Raw genomic sequence first — 19,181 nt, 5'->3', positions numbered from 1 at the left:
CGCAGTTGGAATTTGTTCTGTTACGCTTCTCTGTATTTCGCCTCTGATTTTGCCGAACTCTACATGCATAATATACGATACAAAATATCTAATTCACACACAAATTATAATTCAATCACACAATACACATTGTACAAACTCTGAATCGAGTTGTTTGTATTAATAAACGAGTATTTACACAAGAGTCTCTCTCTTTGGCCTGATTTTATGATCAGTGGCCTTTATTCTCCTGCCCGTATGCTTACAATCTGACTCTTCGACTCACTAACTACTCTTTTTCTACTCCTCTAACTACTTCTCTAACTACTAACTCTCTATGCTTTTTAGGCTTACATTTATACAAAAGGTTCTGTTGAACTAATTCTAGTTCAGATCCTTAATATGCTGAACTAACTCTTCAATATCCTCTAAGTCCACTTTTGACTCTTACTTATCCCTAAGAATCCTCTCTAGCTCCTCGAATCATGAAACCACTTTCTAGTTCAAGACTTATAATTGATTTCTAACTCCCTCATCATCATTAATCACCCATGTTCTCCTACATTCGAGAGCATTTACAAATATCCTCACAATATCAAATTAATTCCTACTTTAACCACTCAAAACATTAATAATTACATACATAGGAATCCAACTTCCTTGAAAACACAAGACCCCCTAAGTCAACTAAACATAATGAAATTGCTGAGTTGTATGCTCTTGCATCAGACTCCCAAGGTTAAAATAATCATGATCTCTTGATCATGTGCTTTTGTCCTTTGTCTCCCTGGATCCCATACTTTGTTCTATAATTTTCCTTTGGTTGTTGATGTTGTTTGTTGTTGTTCTCCAGGTTTCCACACTTTATGTTGCTTTTCTCCACTAGCTGTGCTTTCACAGTCTGCTGCTTCTTGGTCTTCTTACTGTTGTTTTCTTCTGAGGTACCTTCATCATCAATATTATAATTCTTTCAATCTCTATGTCCATTTTATCCTTTGACTGATAATTACTTTGCCAATTGTTGTTGTACTCTGTCCACTCATCTTCAAACTGTTGTTTACTGTCTTCTCTTTGAAGTTGTTGGACTCTTACTACCGCCCTTTCATCCATACCCTCTTGTTGCTGTCCAAACAACCTCTGTTCAATATCTGTAAATTTACTTTCAAAAATTAAATTGTCCTCCAATTTCCCTTGTACTTGATTCCTCTCAAATACATCACTATGTTATTCATCAGTTCCAACATATTTTCCTTCCTCTTCCTTGACAACCCTCAGTAATTGTCCTTCACTTTCTTGACTGATTCTAACAATCAATTTATCTTCTTCAAACATAGTATCTTCATGCTTTTCTTTTTCCTCATCAGCATGTCTATCCTGGCAACTTACAGTCTTCTTCAGTTCTAAAACTGACTCCTCGATTTGAAACATGTATCTCTCATTTTCAACAAATCCTGTAATCATAAAACAATTATCAGAATTAAAAATACAAGGTCTCATTACCTTTTCCTTCTCTGGCAACATCTCACTATGTTGCTCTGAGTTTTCCTTCAATTCCTTTGTCAACACATCAGTATGTTGATTTAAACTCTCCTCTGTATCATCTGTTTCAATGATATCTCTCTGCTCTGGTTCACAATAATGAAGTCCTCCTTTTGTAATGTCATTTTGTTGAACTTCCATTACTATCTTCTTTTCCTTATGATTGTCATTCATGACAATTTCTTTGTCTTCCTTTTTCAACAATCTATCCTGAGTATATATCCTCTGCTTTTAAAAACTCCCTTCTTTGTTGGACTCTTTCCTCTTCCTCTCTTGCATATCCTTTGCAATATTCATCAGGTTCTTTCTTCCCTATTAGTGCTTTCAGCCATTTCTCTAGTAGCTCCAATTCTGTCTCCCATTCACTGATCCTTTGATGAGAGTTTAGTCCTTCTTCTTTATTGACTGCCTCAACAGTTTCCCTAGTTATCTCCACTGTGCCTATCATCATGATGGAATGATGATCCTTTACTATGTTTTCAGCTAACATAGTCTCTTCCTGTTGTATCCAGTCAAATTCTTCTTCTTCTGAGAAATTTTCTTTGTCACCTTTTACTTCTAGATCTTCATCTATTCTGAAGACATCTTCAAAAGGTTTCTTTTCTCCTGCAGTACCTGCAATCATACACAAACTATCAGTTTTAAAAACATAAGACCTTGTGGTCTCACTTGATGCTTCAGTCATCATATCTCCTTGTTGTTCTGAATCCTTCATATGATTCATAAGATCTTTCACAGATATCCAGTCTTCATCTTTACCCAAAACTTCACCCTGTCCTGTTTCACAAATGGAAACTTCCATTCTCAGCTCAGACTCTCTGAGTTTTTCCACCAGGCTCTTCTCTTGTCTCTATCGTAGCCTTCTCTATAACTTATGCCACTTCACTGGCTGTTTCCTCAAGACCCAACCTAGTCTTTAGCTTTCCTCAAGTATCATCCTTAATACATTGAGTTGTTCTTTCATCTCAACAATCTCTTTGTCAATTTCCTCTTGACTCATCCTCTTGCCATTTGCCTTGGCATCCTCCTTCTTCACTTTTCTTCTACTGTGGTCTTCCTCAGAACCTCTGTTATCTCTGTTATGACTATCAATAGTCATCTTCTTCTCTATATTCATGAGTTCCTCACTCACTTACTATGAGCTGCATTAAAGCCTCTGCAATAGCAATTCCTCCCTGCTACCACTTACCTCACCAAGCTTTCCTTTGTACTTGGTCTTTTGGCAAGCACTTGGTTCTCTATTCTCTGGAACCTCTTTGAGCACTTCTCTCTGCTCCTTCTAGGCTTCAACTCATCTGCATCTTTTAAGAACACAATTTTCCTCTTGTACTTCAATCACAAATGAAATACTAGGTTCTGACCACCTCTTCTTTCACTCAGAAACTCTTACCAGCTTTCTTCATTCCTTAGCAATTCTCCCACATCCTTTGTGGAATTGACTTTGTGAGCTGCAACAATACCTTTGCAGTAACAAGTCTCCTTCTTGCTACATATGTCTCACTAAGCTTCTCTCCTCTGAGCTCAATATTTTAGAATTTCTCTGGTTTTTTCCTCTGGAAGCAATTGAGCACTCCTTGCTCTAGGTTGCTGCAATCTTCTCACCTTCCCTTGTTGTCACCTGCATGGCTTCACAAGCAGTGTCCATCTATTCTTCACATTTGAGTGAACCTCCACTTTCCTCAAGAAAACAAACATCATTTTGTTTTCTTTATTCTTCTGCAATGTCTTCTTAAGAGCATCACTTACTCTCATCTTATCTCATGCCTTTTACTTGTCAGATTCAAATAACCTAATCTCCTCTTTCTTTTGCAATCACGCTTGTATTCTACACAATTCTGCTTTAATTAAAAAGAGCTTTAACTAGCTCTGATACCTCTCTAACGCAGGATACAAACCTGCTATACCCACAGTATGCATATAAAAATGCATAATCTCATTCGTCCTAGGAATTTCTATGACCTACTTGGTCAAACCTTCATAAGCTAAGGTTTAAGGCCCCTTCATTTAACCTCATGTGAAGACATTTCATTAGACTTCCTATAGTCTAATCCTTCATTAATCTTTCTATCAGGACTTTATAACTCAACCCTTCATCCTTTATGGCAACTTCGTTTAATTCTATAACCGCGGATGCTAACCAAACCCCACTATACGTGCCAGCTCATCCTTTATCGCAACCTTTCAACTCAATAGAATATGCCTTCAGAAATCCCGACTTGTGATATGCGACTGCCTTTCCCCACCATTGATTTCATTCATCAGATCAATGGCTCTCGCAATATCGCATCACATCAATATGTGCTTTCATCGCCTCTCGCAAGCGACATGTGACAACATAGCTGGACTTTAAATAAATTAAAGCCGCGCCTATAACCTCCTCGAGTCCGCTCTCCACAAATATTGTTACTTCAATCTCCACTATCGATCTTACCTTCAATCTGACGGCTATACTTTTTCCCGATCAACAAACTAACTCGACGCTTTATAACCGTTGATCAAGATCCGCTTGATCCGACGGTCCACAACGATATTGGGTGGATCACTTAACCGACGTTTAACGCTTTTAAGGAGCCGATGGGAGTTATAAGTTCCCGATATAAAAAAGTTCGGGTCTTCCCTTGCAGTTAACGTTCAATCTCTTTATGGCCCGATATCCATTGGATGACGGAGGCCGTTAAATCCTACGATCTGCTACCCTTCAACTAGCACACGGGTTATCAACTCACTTAATCCTGCAGTTGACTGTGATGTAAGCATTGACTTTTACAATCGAATGCCAATATTAATTGTGGGACTTCAATAGCGATCCGGCTTCCGTACACTCTCTACCCTCATTGCTCTTTACTTTGGTTTTATGCCATTTCTTCAATGTCTTTCTATAGACTTGGCTTTCTTCAGGGTTCTAGTTCTTCATTGTTCTGTCATAACTCTCTCCTTCACTTAACTCCATTCACACCTTTATGCTCCTCCACCTTCACTGTAACACTTAAAGGGTTCCTCCGATGTATACAAAGTCGTAACACAAATTATATGGTTCTCTCCTAGAACCTCTTCTTGATTAACAATTCTACCCAACACTTCTTTTGCTGGAATTGTTATCTCTAAGACAACTCTACCCACAATCGCAACTGTGGAGCCGCCTCAACAACTTCTACCCAACCACAGTTGGAAGTTGTTCTGTTATGCTTCTTTGTATTTCGCTTCTGATTTTGCCGAACTCCACCTGCATATATATATAATACAAAATCTCTAATTCACACATAGATTATAATTCAATTACACAGTACACATTGTACAAACTCTGAATTGAGTTGTTTGTATTAATAAACGAGTATTTACACAAGAGTCTCTCTCTCTGGCCTGATTTTCTAATCAGTGGCCTTTCTTCTCCTACCCGTAGGCTTACAATATGACTCTTCAACTCACTAACTACTCTTTTTCTACTCCTTTAACTACTTCTCTAACTACTAGCTCTCTATGCCTTCTAGGCTTACATTTATACAAAAGGTTCTGTTGAACTAATTCTGGTTCAAATCCTTAATCTGCTGAACTAACTCTTCAATATCCTCTAAGTCCACTTTTGACTCCTACTTATCCCTAAGAATCCTCTATAGCTCCTCAAATCATGAAACCACTTTCTAGTTCAAGACTTACAATTGATTTCTAACTCTCTCATCATAATTAATCACCCATGTTCTCCTACATTCGAGAGCATTTACAAATATCCTCACAATATCTAATTAATTCCTACTTTAACCACTCAAAACATTAATAATTACATACATAGGAATCCAACTTCCTTGGAAACACAAGACCCCCTAAGTCAACTAAAACATAATGAAATTGCTGAGCTGTATGCTCCTACATCAGCAAACCCCAAGATACCCTTTCCATAGTTCAAGGCAAAAATCAACAGAACAGAGTCGGTGCTGCACGTTTCCTTCTAGCATTGCGTGTTTCCTTCTGTCTCTGCGCGTTTCCTTAAGGCGTTGTGTGCTTTCCTGAGGCGCTGCGCACTTTGCATTGGCACTATGCTTTTGTCCAGGAAGGCTCCAATTACCTCCTCAGCTCCTCCAAGGTCCATTCAACCTAAAAACAAGTAAGTAGCTGCTTGGGAAGGTGTTTGTCTTCCTCCTCTAGTCACTCCCTAAGTGTTTGAAAGGTTTAATTGAAGATTTGGTTTTAGTTTATATCTACACCCTAGATCTCCCCCCCAAAAAAAAACTTCCTTGCACTCTCAATCCTTTTCATACACTCCCCTCCACCTTCCTTCCCTTTCCTAAACCATTTTATCCCAAATACCCTCTAACCCTTTGTCCCAAAACCCTAAGTCCTAGGTGATACAACTACCTAGGCTCTCAAACCCCCTATATTGCAAACAATTTCCCCATCCCAAAAAGCTATCATACTATTACCCTATATTCCCCTCCAAGACATATATTCCTTCACCCATCATCTTCATAGTTTCCCTTCCCCATTTACTATTTCCAAAAACCTACAATCCCACTACCTCATACCTCCCTAGGGTTTGATACTAAACACCATGGCAGATGATGAATACAAACCTCACAATGAGGAAGAGGAACCTGGTAGAGAAGAAACAAAGGTCAAGAAAGCTCACAGAGGAGGCCAAATACATAGGTTTGAGTCCACAGATCTCAGGGAACTCTTAGCATCCCCTATGACTATGACATCCTTCACATGGCTAGGCTGTTATGATTTTTGTGAGCAAGTTCAGGCAGTCCAACACCATCCTGTGTTGACTAGGTTGTTCATATTTAAACTCCAAGACAACCAGGTCACTCTAGCAAGTATCACATTTACTCTATCTACTGCCATTATATCAGCTGCCACTGGTGATCCAAGTGGATGTTGGTGGCCACCCACCTTGTTATAGACATTTTTGGGCATTGCAACCCCAAGCATAAAATTTCCATAAACCAAGGGCTCCTGAGTCCCTAAAAGTGTTGTTCCAACCCCTAATGGAACAAGGTCAACTGATTACAGCTTCTCCCAGAAGTTCTCCATGAAAAACTACTCAGAACTGGTCAAAACAGGATCATTTCACCAGATCCATAGGCAAAGTGTGTTGCATCTCACCTAAGTACACTCAGTGGGTGCGTTGCATTTCAAAAATCCCTTCTATGGGGTGCGATGGGCGAGAAGAGACAAATGGCAGTGTCAATCCGCAAGGTGGAGAAGCATGGAATCTTCCAGAAACTTCTCCTGTGACACTTGCCATTCTAAATTTGACCAAGGATGAGTAAGAGATCATCAATCTCCAAGTGGAAGCAAGAACTATCAGAGGGAAGACACTAATCAAATCACAAGCTGACTCATCTCCCTTACAGATATCTATATATGGATCCCTCATCCCAGAGATCCAGGGGCTGGAATTTTGCATCTTGTAAGGAATTGTTTTTGGTTTCTTGAGGCAACATCATAGTGTTGGGTGATCTAAGATTTGCATGAGGTGAAGAAGGGCTTACTTGCTGAGAGGATGATGCTGGGTCAGAACAACTGGTTGTAACTCTCTTGGCTCTTTCTTGATTATCAATAAAGCTATTCAAGTTTTCCTCCATACTCTTGTGTAATCTATGTTTTGTGCATTTGTATGGTCAATTTATATCTGATCCTCGATTGTTTATGATAATAGATCCATGTTCTCGTATAGTGTTATGCTGCTTTGATTCTACAGGTACTCTGTAGAGCTGGGTATACAAGGAAGCAAGTAGCAAAGGACTATCGGAAGAGAGAGGAATTGAGTAAGGAACCTAGCGCAAGACATAGGTTGGTCTCCTTTATTCTTCTCTCATCTATCTTTCATAAAGGAAAACGAAAGTAGTTTTACTTTGTTTGTTTCTAAGGTAGCTACCACACCTTAGTGGGATTAGCAGTTCTGCATAGACACTTTTCCCTGTAACAAAATGGCGACTCCGCTGGGGAGCGACTAGGTTGTTTGTCTATCTACATTTGTTTACTTTATAAACTTACAGACGGAGCCTGAAGTCGAGCCAGGTAGCTTTCAAACTGCATTTGCTATGCAAATGCAAAGTAGATAAATGTCGCTTCAGTCAATCTCTGGGTTTTGTTTATGAATTAAACAACTGATTTACAAACTCTCTAATTGCCCTTGTGGTAGCTCTAGTAACCTCCTTAGATCTACCCTTGTTGTTGATTTACTGATTACCACTTGCTCGGCGAAAATCCCTGAACTGAACTGCAAACTGTGACCTGGAACCCAAGCAAAGTCTCATTTCTAGTCTAGCGCATTGTCTGTTCTGTGAATCTAAAATTCAGTGCACTTCCTGAGTGTAGTAGGTGCGCTGCATTTCAAATTCACTGTGTTACAGGTGCGCTGATCAGACTACGCATTGTTCCTGAATTTTGGTTTCTGTTCACTCTTTTCAGATCTATTCAAGAATTTTGCTACCTGTAGTCAGTACACCTCTGTTTGAAACCCCTTTCCTTGCTGTTATTCCGCCTCCATTGTGCAAAGAACTGTAAATGTTTTTGTGTATTTGTTGAGTCATTTTCAATTCTCCTTTGCAAAAAAGTAACGTAATTGTACTGTCGTTTCTTGATTTGAAAGTGTCGCAAGTGTCGTTTTCAGTCATAGAAGAGAGTCTGATTGCTCTTGATAGTCGATTACCCTGTTACTGTTGTATTTGATCTGAATTAGTAGTTTTTCTAGTGTCGAAAGCAAGTCTTCATTTCCAAATCGCAAAGTGTTGTCATTGTCTTCATTTTGATTTTGAAAAGAAACTTGTTAGTAATTGTCGCTTGAAAAGTAATTCAGATTTGTGCATTAGCTTTCTTTTTATCATTCACATATTAAGAAGGCTGAAAACAAATACATGCATGTGCATTTGCATTTAGACTATTTGATTGGTTTGATTTAGGACAATGCATATAACGTGTGCTCTTTGCTCTTTGTTGAAAGAATTTTGTCTTTCTTTCCTTAGTAGCTAGGATTTTCATTGCACAAAGAAGATAAAAGACTGTTTATCATCTTAGATTGCATTTTAGGAATTGTACATCTACATCACGCGGTGAACCTGAAAGGCAAATTTCTTAAGCAAGATCAACTATAAAATAAATTTAATGAATCTAACAATGCTTTGGAACCTAACGCACAACATCTAGAAGTCTAGGCTAGAGATGTATTCCGGCGTCGTAAAGCCTGGTAACTGTTGTTCTCACTGTTGGTTGGGTGATTCCTCCACTTTGAGATGATAAGTGCTAGTACGGACTTGTGCTCCCACGTACCGTCGAGTATATTTTGGGAGACCACAATAGGCTTAGTCCTTTATCCATAGGAAGTCGTGTTTGCCGCCCTATCGATCGCAATGCACTGAACACAGCATTCGGGAAGATTGACTACCGTACCGTAAAAAGTATTATGCAGTTTTGCGATTGGTTTGGTAATCCCTCTGCCTAGATTTCCAGAGCAGTCCCTTTCGTTCCTTTTCAGACTCCTTAATGGAAAAGGTCCATCTGAGCACTTGTCACTTCAGTCTCATTAAAAATCGAAGGCGACTAGAGTCATCTTTCGTTTTTTCTCGACTCTTTAAAATTGAAAAAACAAGTTGTGTCAAAGCGTCTAAAATTTATTTTAAACGGAATAATCACCACCTTTCCTACGTTGGTCTTGGGTTGAGAGAATGGAGTCCACCAACCAAGGAGTTCCCCTTGGAGGAAATCCTAGTCCCTTCTCCTCTTGGGGAGATGTTGGTGCACCCCACATGGCCACATTGTCACTTCCAGGATTGACGATTGGCTTGCCCGTATGGCTTTTCTCAACCTCCGTCGTTCAGAACACCGCAATTCCTGAACAATCGAGTCAGCAACTAGACAATTCCAGAGTTACCCCCCAACCCTCTACTTCGTCCAATTCTTCCTCTCCTCCTTCCTCTTCGCTTGATGGGGCTGGTAAAGCCAAAAATCAAGTATCTGAGAAGAAGAAGGAAAAGAAGAAGAAAGAGAAGAAGAAGAAGGAGCCAAAGGCGAAAGGGGGAAACCAAGCGTCGTCTAGCGAAAATCCACACACTGCACCGACCAAGCCTAAATCGCCATGTGTCATTTGCAAAGGAGACCACTATCATAGAGATTGTCCCTGCATCCCTCGGATCTTAAGGGACTGGTCTCCTTGTTTGCACAACACGGTGTCGTCAACCTCTGATGTTCATGTTGAAAACACACCGTCGACTAGTGAAAGTGAAGTCCCTGGACAAAAAGGAAAGTACAAATTTCCTTGTAAACTATGTGAAGGTGATCACGCCATCCACCATTGTCCCTTCTTAGATGAGGCTAAAAGAGTTTTGGACGATCGTCCGGTTTCACCGTTACGACTTCCTCCTGGATATAAGAAACTCTTGCCGAGTCCATCGCTAGTTGAAAATCTGGCTGACCCGCCCAGGTGGTCAGCCGAAGCATCTATCATTGAAGATAAACCATCTGAACCCATACCAGACGAAAGTCAAAAGGTCGAGGCGGCAGTTGACCCGGTCTTGCCTTCAGAGGTTCCATCTTCAGATGATACAATCACCAAAGAGAACAAGGATGACACCGTCCAAATTCTTTTCGTAAGCACAGACTCCGATGAACATGGGGGCAATTTACCCATTCCTTTACCGTAGGAAGGAAGTTCGTCAGAGTCGTACCCGGCCGTCTATTCGGTCCCACCTCCAAGCAACCTAGTTGTTTCCTTCGACTGGAATCAGCTAGGCAGACCCCGTTTACCGGCTAGTGTACCATTCTGAATCATTGCTCAAGTATATAGAATGGTTATGGCCAGTACCATCATAGATGAAGGGGCTTCTGTGAGTATCCTTTCCTCGACTGCTTGGAAAGCACTTGGTTCGCCATCGCTTTTTCCTGAGATGAGAAATCTAACAGGCTTTGACAAAGGAACCAGTCGACCGTTAGGGATCCTTCCCAATGTGCCCATAACATTGAGAGGGAAAACCATTCAAATGAATGTAATGGTAGTCCAAGGACCCCTAGATTATAATCTACTCCTTGGACGAGACTATATTTATTGCATGGGAGCCATTGTCTCATCACTCTTTAGAGTAATGTGTTTTCCGAGTAATGTATTTTCCGCACGAAGGAAGAGTGGTCAAGCTCGTAGACCAGCTTTCATTCCCCGGTTCATGCATAGCAAATAGTCATATACCATCCTTGAATGCTCTTTTCACGCAAGGAATGTCTCATCAATCCCCAGTGCGTCCGCCCGATGAGCGCGAGTGATTCGGGGGACATGACTGAAACCCAGGGGGCATGCACCCTGGTCTGCTTCGGCAGGAAAACTTCAGATATAGGATAGGTTTCCGCGAGAGATATATGACTAGTCTGACACTCCTGTCCGTGATTGGAAAAGGGGGTTGGACTGGAATAAGATTCCCTTGTCAAAGTTATGTGGGTGGAGACGCCTGTGCCACTCGCCTTTGTCTATTTCGGTAGACATCACCGAAGAAGTATTTTGTTTGCAGGACAGATAAAACAATCTTTGGTAACCTGAAAGAGGTAGGCCTTTCCCGATAAAACGAATGTCTTGTCAGTAGAATAAAAGGTGACCTTGAAACTCTATTTTATACCTGGGGGCATGCAAACCTTTTGGCGTGCAAGCGAAGAGCGACCATTTATTTTTTAAATTTGTAGGTCCTCTAACCCTTTAAACTCGTAGGATTGGTCGTTTCCTAACTTGCATAAAGAAAGGATGTGGGGCAAAACTTTAAAAAATTTTGTTTTCATATATGAGACATTCTTATTATATCACTGGATTAATTGAGCAGTTTTAACGCGGACTTCATGCTCGTTAAAAAATAAACATAAGCAATGAGCAAATGTTTCCCCCAGCGTTTAAGCTCAATAAAAAATGAACCATTTCCCGGTAAATAATCATCATGAATGTAGTACTTCAGCCTTTAAAGCCTTGGTCGTGTTCCCATCATCACCTCCACTCTGTATTGGCCGATCATTCACCTCCATTTGATTGTTTACCCCTTTTGAGGAACAGCGGCGAAGAGTGATCCTAATAGCCATCCTTGTAACACTGCCGTGATTGGAAAATTCCAAACCTTACTTGGAATCAGCTGCTACCCAATTTTATCACTCGTTCCTCAAAGATGAGTCTCCTTTAAGCTCTTTTCAACTGACTCGTAAAATATGAAAAGATTGTCGAGCCATTGGCCTCTCCAACTCGTTAAAGGGACCGGAAGTGTTATCCCTCCTTTAGATTTTAATCTTTTTGGACCTGAGGGATTATTACACAAAAAGATCGAGCGCTTGTTTTGTTCGGCTCGTTAAAAGTATCGAAAATTCATCCCTTCTGTATTGTTTTATACTTTTTCGGACTTAAGGGATTAGATGATGAAAAAGGGATTTTGGAGTTTCCTTTACGTCTCTTTTCAGACTCTCTAAAATTGAAAAGGACCGAGTTATCTTTGTCGTTAAACTCGTTAAAACCTAATAGCGACAAACTTGTCCATAGCAGACAAGAACGAGTTTCACTATCGCTAGGCTCGTTAAAACATAGCGATGGGTTTGCCCGAAGGGCAAATTATAGAACAAGCATATGTTATCCTCCTCAAGCTTGACAAAAATAAAGAGGTACTGGTCAGCAATGACTGGGGAAAAATTGGGAAGAAAACTTGAAGAAACTTTGTTGGTAGAAATTCGCTCTTGAACATGACACTTTCACTCCGCATCCAAGTCGGGTTGGGTTGTTTCATTCACCGGTCACATCACCATGGTCCCATCATGCCATCCACATTTGGGGTTAATGCTACCAATCCATCACGTCAGTGTCGCCGATATGTTCAAGAGAAGTCACTCAGAGAATTCACCTGTGTCTCACCCGCTGCAATACATTTACGCTCCATTCTTTCATGACCACCACCCTAAACCTTATATCACCAGATCGTTTTCACCTCCATTAAAATCATTTGATCCATTCTGTGTCATTGATGTGGGATTCATTAAGGCCCTCCTATGACGGGTCGCTTCTTGTTGACATCAGCTCATTATCCAAGAAGTCAATCTAGGAACACCCCTTTCAGTACTTTGAAGCTTGCATGCCTCAATGGCAAGTTTCTCACTTCCGGCGACATGTTTACATCAATTACCTTCGACCGAAATATTTTGTATGGTGTTCGACGCCAAGTCCTTTATTCACACCACGTGAATTGTACTGCAGTACCTTGAGGATCATTATCATTATCGGTGACTCCTCTCGCACCTATTAACAGCTTACATCATTGGCTGGTAATCAGGCGATGTCTTTCCGTGTTCGACTCCAGAACATCTCTCACATGGATCGACTTGTACTTTGAGTGAAGATCGAACGAGATCGAAGACCCCGGATCTAGTTTCATCCATCCGAGCTGTGATATATATTCAGGAAAATAAAGACATCAAATGTACATCATTGCTGCACAGATAATCATCCAATCGAAGGGATGATGGCTCTACCAGAATCATCAGTCTACACTCAGACGATTGTCTGTCCTATGTACATGAAAATGAATTTATAAAGTTGAGCATGGGAATGCCCGCCTCAGCTAGATCATGAAAATATTATGAAGATAATGTATTGTATTGTATCTTATTACAGGTCTCCTCCCAGCTTGAAAGAACTTCGGATCCTCATGATAAAGCATTTCACCCGACATCAAAAAAAAAAAAAAGATTAACGACCTCATGCTTTAGGGGGCAACTGTTATAGAAATTTTTGGGCACTGCAACCCCAAGCATAAAATGTCCATAAACCAAGGGCTCCTAAGTCCCTAAAAGTGTTGTTCCAACCCCTAAAGGAACAAGGTCAACTGATTACAGCTTCTCCCAGAAGTTCTCCATGAAAAACTACTCAGAACTGGTCAAAACAGGATCATTTCACCTGCTCCATAGGAAAAGTGCGTTGCATCTCACCTAAGTACACTCAGTGGGTGCGTTTCATTTCAAAAAGCCCATCTATGGGGTGCGATGGGCGAGAAGAGACAAATGGCAGTGTCAATCCGCAAGGTGGAGAAGCATGGAATCTTCCAGAAACTTCTCCTGTGACACTTGCCATTCTGAATTCGACCAAGGATGAGTAAGAGATAATCAATATCCAAGTGGAAGCAAGAACTATCAGAGGGAAGACACTAATCAAATCACAAGCTGAATCATCTCCCTTACAGATATCTATATATGGATCCCTCATCCCAGAGATCGAGGGGCTGGAATTTTGCATCTTGTAAGGAATTGCTATTGGTTTCTTGAGGCAACATCATAGTGTTGGGTTATCTAAGCTTTGCATGAGGTGAAGAAGGGCTTACTTGCTGAGAGGATGATTTTGGGTCAGAACAACTAGTTGTAACTCTCTTGGCTCTTTCTTGATTATCAATAAAGCTATTCAAGTTTTCCTCCATACTCTTGTGTAATCTATGTTTTGTGCATTTGTATGGTCAATTTATATCTGATCCTAGATTGTTTATGATAATAGATCCATGTTCTCGTATAGTGTTATGCTGCTTTGATTCTACAGGTACTCTGTAGAGTTGGGTATACAAGGAAGCAAGTAGCAAAGGACTATCGGAAGAGAGAGGAATCGAGCAAGGAACCTAGCGCAAGACAGAGGTTGGTCTCCTTTATTCTTCTCTCATCTATCTTTCATAAAGGAAAACGAAAGTAGTTTTACTTTGTTTGTTTCTAAGGTAGCTACCACACCTTAGTGGGATTATCATTTCTGCATAGAAACTTTTCCCTGTAACACACCTATCGCACTTGGACCCCCACAACTGTCTCTTTTAGTTTTTCAATTTCCTTAATTGTAGCACAATTTACTATTTTTCGCAGTTTTTCGGGTCCTGAACTTCCGAAGTTGTTTTGAGGCCATAAACGACATTTTTTGGGAAAACTGGGAGCAACCTAGGTCATCGACCAATGTTGCTCACTAAAAAGTTGTAGTCCTCGGATAGATCTTTCTAACGAGGTATTGTGTGCATCAAACAGAGACCGTATGCCAAAGTTATGACCTCAGGAAGTTGATGTACCAATTTACCCAAATAGGGCCCATAGTTTGGCGCTTCATATCCTAGGGTTAGGTTTTTGGATGTTTAGGGTTTTCCATTATCTCTCAACAATAAATAGGCCTTCGAGCCTCATTATAAGATAGTTCAAAGGTATGTAGCCGCCACATATCTTCTTAGAGATAAGCTACCATCGCCCTAGCTGGTTATATCCATTTATGTTTGTAAGCATATTTCAGTATTTTACATTAATGAAATGAAGTATTATTTCTGTTGCATCTCTGTATTTATGGTTATATATGTAATTCGTTGCGTTCTTGTTTAAATCTAGATCAGTGGTATCAGAGGGGTCTGCTCTTTCTCTATTTTTCTTTGCATGTCCCCAATGACGTTGAGATATAAGGAGTTAGGGCTTGAATTGGTCGAACCTTTGCAAGACCAGCCTGACAAATCCCGACAACCTCCCATGGCGGATGAAAAGAAAGACGAGGGGGAAAGAGATCCTATCAAAATCTTGCTCGAAGAAGCCCTCGAGCGACAAAGGACCGCAACGATGGAAAACTATGCCTAGATCCTTCAGCGACCCAGGGGCGACTCATTTGCTTCCAACAGCTACTCTGGAAATGCTAGACCCTTTAAGGTACAAGTTAACTTTGAAATCCCCATATTCGAGGGTCAGATAAACACAGATGTCATAGATAAATGGTTAAATCTGCTAGATGGTTATTTTTATGTTCATGATTTTTCCAGTCGGGAAAAGATCACTTTTGCACTTCTCAAAGCAGCCCCCCACGTCAAAGATTGGTGGGAAACCTACTGCGAGCAAAAGGATGAAAGTACAGGCTCACTATTTTCAGCCACACCCACTTGGAATTCTTTCTGAGATACCATAAAGGAGAAATACTACCCTATCAAGAGCTATGAGGACAAATACATAAATTGGACCACGCAGCGGCAGGAAAGGGACTAAGATGTGTCGGAGTTCACAAATATTTTTCATACCCTTCGCACAAAGTTGGGTATCAAGGATTCTGAGCTGCATTTGGTACTCAAATAACGCGACTACCTACACAGGTACATCCAGGACGAGATGGAGTTCCTGGACATCTCCTCGCTCGGCACGACATACTGATACGCTGTTAAGATCGAGCAGAAGTTTAAACAGAAGAAGCGAGACTTTGGATCTGCGAATCCGAAGCAAGGGAAAGGCTTCCCCAAACCGCAGAACCAAGGACAAAGCCAAGACGGTGTGACCCAAGACAACCCATCGAAGCCGCAAGAAAAGAACAACACCACGAAGTCAAAGAAGGACACATGAAAGTGGTGTGAGTTCCATAAGAGCCCCACTCATAACACAAGTGAGTGTCGGACTAGGTAGTCGCTAGTGGCTGAGTTGAAGGCTTCAGAATCATATGCATGTTCTAACCCTGAGTCAGAACCCGACAAGGGGAATGGCAAAGGGAATCAGATCATTGATGCGGAGCCTAGTGCCACTGTTGCCACTGCCAAGATCTAGAAGAATGAGCCTGAAGATCCAGAGGAGGGGGAGCGTATTTTCCACTCACACATGTGGGTGAAGGGTTCGTCGCTGTAATTCATTGTCGACAGTGGCAGCCAAAAGAACCTCATTTCAGCAGAGGTCATGAAGCGGTTGGGCCTATAGACTACACCACACCCGCAGCCATACAGTGTCGGGTGGCTTCACCAAGGACGAGATCTCCGAGTTCGCCAGCAGTGCTGCCTTCCCTACAGCATCAAGCCCTTCATAAACAAGGTATTGTGTGATGTTGCACCTCTTGATGTTTGTGATGTATTGTTAGGCCAACCATACTTGTGGAAGCGACATGTTGTGTATGAGTCAAGGCCTCGCGCGGTTATTATTTCTTTGGGTAATACAATATACACGATATCGGAGGTAGCCTCGCCTACCACCACTTATTTGATCTCTACTAAGAAAGGCAGTAAGATTATCTCCTAGACTAGGAAATTTATTTTCTTTCTGGTTCGCTCTCAAAGTATAGGGAAGATCGCAACCACATCCGTGGCCCCCGGGAAGGGTTCCTCCACACAGCAGAAGCAGGTGGATACAGTCATGAAAGAAGACAAGGACATCTTCTCCTCACCCACAGGGGTACCGTTGCCCTGTCAAGTCAAGCATTCATCCGATCTGACTCCCAGAGCACCTCTACCTACCAGGCCGATCTATCACCACTCCATTGTAAAAAATGCCAAGTACAAGAAGTGACATCGAGTGCCATGCAAGTTTTAGGTGGGCGACAAAGTATGATTACATTTGCAGAAAGAATGCCTTACAAGAGCCCATCGGAAACTTAGACCACTCTGATATGGTCCTTACACCATTACCAATGCCATGGGAAATAATTCTTTGGAGCACATCATTCCCCCATTCCTTAGCTTGCACCAGGTGTTCAATGTGGACCGCCCTCGACCATACTTCCCACCATTACTAGACAGAACAGAGATTGTAGAACAGCTCACCAGGGATCAATTTCAGCAAATTATCCAAGTGGATGTTGGTGGCCACCCACCTATCCCACTTGGACCCCCACAACTGTCTCTTTCAGTTTTTCAGTTTCCTTAATTGTAGCACAATTTACTATTTTTGGCAGTTTTTTCGGGTCGTGAACTTCTAGAGCCGTTTTGAGGCCCTAAACGACGTTTTTTTGGGAAAACCAAGAGCATTGCTCAAACGTTGTAATCCTTGGATAGATCTTTCTAATGAGGTATTGTGCGCGTCAAACGGAGATTGTGTGCCAAAGTTACGACCCTGGAAAGTTGATGCACCAATTTACCCAAATGAGGCCCATAGTTTGGCGATTCATCTCATAGGGTTAGGTTTTTGGGTGTTTATGGTTTTCCGTTGTTTCTCAACCATAAATAGGCCTTCGAGCCTCATTGTAAGAAAGTTCAAAGGCATGTAGCTGCCACATCTCTTCTCAGAGATAATCTACCATCTTCCAGCTAGTTTGTTTCCATTTCTGTTTGTAAGCATATTTCAGTGTTTTACATTAATGAAATGAAGTAGTATTTATGTTGCATCTCTTTATTTATGGCTATATCTGTAATTCGTTGCGTTCCTGTTTAAATCCAGATGAACTGGGATCCCAGATGTTGGGGAAAAATGGTTTAAACAAGGTGATTTGGATAGGCATTATTATGAGCCTTACATGAAACCAAGGTACCAAAATGAAAGAAGGGTCTATTTTCCTTTTTCACACCTCCTTGAAAGATATGCCCCAATGATGAAGATTATTATGAAATGTTTTTCATGTGAAGGTAAAATTTCTCAGGTCTATCCTTATCATATCCGACTTTTAATGCATTTCACTAGGGTAAAAATGCTCAATATACCCTACTATATTTTCCGGAGTGTTGAGAAGATGGCCTACATTGCCCAAAAGAGGGAGTACAAAGATCAAATGAAGAGCCTATTTCATCATTCCCTCATTAAAATCATAGTCCTTTATCATCTCAAGGAACTCAACATTGCTTGGAGCACCTTCATAGCTAATCCCATATTCACTCATGCATCTGCTCAGAATGTTCAAAGCATCCCTTCATCATCTCATCCTTCCACCTCCATTCCTCCATCTCAGCCCATAGATCATTCATCCTCATCTGATGAGTCAGCCACACCATCACCTCCATCATCACCATTCCATGAGCATATTCATTCACCTAACATAGATGAATTTAGAGAGCAAGAGCACATTGAACATGTTGCGGTCAATAAACCTAAAGGGACTGATTTCAGCATTTTGACACATATTTATCAAAGGGAACATAGGCAAGTGTTTTCCCCACAGATTGTGGGAGGGGCCTTGCCTTCTTCATCAGCAAATCAGGTACATAAGGGAAAGGAGAAGATGACAGAGATAGAGATCCAGTAGCAAGAGGAGGACCTACATGAGACAAAGCATGATTTTCACTTAGTTGACCTAAGTGAGCATGTTGACAATGAAAACACAAGCATTGTCATCAAAGAAAAGGATGCACTCATAGGGGAGCTCTAGGTCAACTTGCAGAGGGCAAAATACATCATTTCGTACTATGAGCAGGAAAACAAGCAGTTTGAGACCAAACATGAGCTCATGGAGGTTTAGCTCATCAAGGCAAAGAGGGAGGCTGAAAAGGCTAAGGCTTTACTTGATGAATCATATGGAGAATATAGTGACTAGCTAGAGGAACAGGTTTGATGAGCCCCAAATTGGGTAACTTATTGAACTCATTTTGCCTAATTATCCTTATTCAGTCCTTGTTCAATCCTCCATTTTTCATAGCTTATGCATTATTTTTTAGTATGTTTATGTCATTTGTACGAATAAGGGTGGTCACTCTTCCTAGGTGGCTAACACGTGCTTATTTCAGGTTTTTTTGACACATGTTGGAGCAAAACCAAGCAATCATGGGCTAGACGACAGCCAAGCTTGAGGTGAGAATTCGTAGGGGGGTTGTCTATGACATTAAATAGCCCTTCCTCGGGATCTTCACCCCCAAACTCTGAGCTCACAGGCCACCAAAACCGGACCTTGAAGGCAGCCAAACAGATTTTAGAAAAGGGACTGTCTACTAACAGTTGGACAGCGAAGTCCCCCAAATTTAGGAGGCCTGCTAGGGCCCTCGTGGTGT

At 41.2% G+C, this 19,181-nt stretch overlaps 1 pseudogene; it reads right to left on the bottom strand.

The window, feature by feature from the left end:
- LOC149186023 (dolichyl-diphosphooligosaccharide--protein glycosyltransferase subunit STT3A-like) overlaps positions 1–19,181 on the bottom strand; it is a 50,295-nt pseudogene that overhangs the window by 12,431 nt on the left and 18,683 nt on the right.

This window comes from Pinus tabuliformis, chromosome 3_1 (assembly GCF_031772625.1).
Source record: "Pinus tabuliformis cultivar Carrire ecotype Pingquan chromosome 3_1, CPIR1, whole genome shotgun sequence".
NCBI lineage: Eukaryota > Viridiplantae > Streptophyta > Pinopsida > Pinales > Pinaceae > Pinus > Pinus tabuliformis.
The sequence above is the reverse complement of the archived record's forward strand: the minus strand, read 5'-3'. Positions and strand labels throughout refer to the sequence as shown.